Source organism: Palaemon carinicauda, chromosome 4 (assembly GCF_036898095.1).
Source record: "Palaemon carinicauda isolate YSFRI2023 chromosome 4, ASM3689809v2, whole genome shotgun sequence".
Taxonomy (NCBI): domain Eukaryota; kingdom Metazoa; phylum Arthropoda; class Malacostraca; order Decapoda; family Palaemonidae; genus Palaemon; species Palaemon carinicauda.
This window is the reverse complement of record NC_090728.1, coordinates 51,396,782-51,399,281: the sequence shown is the minus strand read 5'-3', so window position 1 is coordinate 51,399,281 and position 2,500 is coordinate 51,396,782. Positions and strand designations below refer to the sequence as shown.

General features: G+C 28.8%; 1 protein-coding gene across 1 annotated transcript in view; it reads left to right on the top strand.

The window, feature by feature from the left end:
- The window catches only part of magu (SPARC related modular calcium binding-like protein magu), a 159,412-nt gene that overhangs the window by 135,409 nt on the left and 21,503 nt on the right, over positions 1 to 2,500 (top strand).

Below are 2,500 nucleotides of genomic sequence, written 5' to 3'. Positions count from 1 at the left end.
TAATAATAATAATAATAATAATAATAATAATATTCCAGCTTCAAATTTTAGTATGCTCTATGCAAATAAAAAGGAAAGTTTAAATCGTAATTTCATCAGAGATATCTTTACAATGAATATGTTTTCACCTGTTATAGTTTTTACCACAATCGCTTTAAAAGGATATCTTTACAATGGATATGTTTTCACCTGTTATAGTTTTTACCACAATCGCTTTAAAAGGATATCTTTACAATGAATGTGTTTCCACCTGTTATAGTTTTTACCACAATCGCTTTAAAAGGATATCTTTACAATGAATGTGTTTTCTCCTGTTATAGTTTTTACCACAATCGCTTTAAAAGGATATCTTTACAATGAATGTGTTTCCACCTGTTATAGTTTTTACCACAATCGCTTTAAAAGGATATCTTTACAATGAATGTGTTTTCACCTGTTATAGTTTTTACCACAATCGCTTTAAAAGGATATCTTTACAATGAATGTGTTTTCACCTGTTATAGTTTTTATCACAATCGCTTTAAAAGGATATCTTTACAATGAATATGTTTTCACCTGTTATAGTTTTTACCACAATCGCTTTAAAAGGATATCTTTACAATGAATGTGTTTTCACCTGTTACAGTTTTTACCACAATCGCTTTAAAAGGATATCTTTACAATGAATGTGTTTCCACCTGTTATAGTTTTTACCACAATCGCTTTAAAAGGATATCTTTACAATGAATGTGTTTTCACCTGTTATAGTTTTTACCACAATCGCTTTAAAAGGATATCTTTACAATGAATATGTTTTCTCCTGTTATAGTTTTTACCACAATCGCTCTAAGAATTTATCTTTATGGTGAATATGTTTTCACCTGTTATAGTTTTTACCACAATCGCTTTAAAAGGATATCTTTACAATGAATTTGTTTTCACCTGTTATAGTTTTTACCACAATCGCTTTAAAAGGATATCTTTACAAAGAATATGTTTTCAACTGTTATAGTTTTTACTGCAATCGCTTTAAAAGGATATCTTTACAATGAATAGGTTTTCCCCGGTTATAGTTTTTACCACAATCGCTTTAAAAGGATATCTTTACAATGAATATGTTTCCACCTGTTATAGTTTTTACCACAATCGCTTTAAAAGGATATCTTTACAATGAATGTGTTTTCTCCTGTTATAGTTTTTACCACAATCGCTTTAAAAGGATATCTTTACAATGAATGTGTTTTCACCTGTTATAGTTTTTACCACAATCGCTTTAAAAGGATATCTTTACAATGAATGTGTTTTCACCTGTTATAGTTTTTACCACAATCGCTTTAAAAGGATATCTTTACAATGAATGTGTTTTCACCTGTTATAGTTTTTATCACAATCGCTTTAAAAGGATATCTTTACAATGAATATGTTTTCACCTGTTATAGTTTTTACCACAATCGCTTTAAAAGGATATCTTTACAATGAATGTGTTTTCACCTGTTACAGTTTTTACCACAATCGCTTTAAAAGGATATCTTTACAATGAATGTGTTTCCACCTGTTATAGTTTTTACCACAATCGCTTTAAAAGGATATCTTTACAATGAATGTGTTTTCACCTGTTATAGTTTTTACCACAATCGCTTTAAAAGGATATCTTTACAATGAATGTGTTTTCACCTGTTATAGTTTTTACCACAATCGCTTTAAAAGGATATCTTTACAATGAATATGTTTTCTCCTGTTATAGTTTTTACCACAATCGCTCTAAGAATTTATCTTTATGGTGAATATGTTTTCACCTGTTATAGTTTTTACCACAATCGCTTTAAAAGGATATCTTTACAATGAATTTGTTTTCACCTGTTATAGTTTTTACCACAATCGCTTTAAAAGGATATCTTTACAAAGAATATGTTTTCAACTGTTATAGTTTTTACTGCAATCGCTTTAAAAGGATATCTTTACAATGAATAGGTTTTCCCCGGTTATAGTTTTTACCACAATCGCTTTAAAAGGATATCTTTACAATGAATATGTTTTCACCTGATATAGTTTTTACCACAATCGCTTTAAAAGGATATCTTTACAATGAATATGTTTCCACCTGTTATAGTTTTTACCACAATCGCTCTAAAAATGTATCTTTATGGTGAATATGTTTTCACCTGTTATAGTTTTTACCACAATCACTTTAAAAGGATATCTTTACAATGAATATGTTTCCACCTGTTATAGTTTTTACCACAATCGCTCTAAAAATTTATCTTTATGGTGAATATGTTTTCACCTGTTATAGTTTTTACCACAATCGCTTTAAAAGGATATCTTTACAATGAATATGTTTCCACCTGTTATAGTTTTTACCACAATCGCTCTAAAAATTTATCTTTATGGTGAATATGTTTTCACCTGTTATAGTTTTTACCACAATCGCTTTAAAAGGATATCTTTACAATGAATATGTTTCCACCTGTTATAGTTTTTACCACAATCGCTCTAAAAATTTATCTTTATGGTGAATATG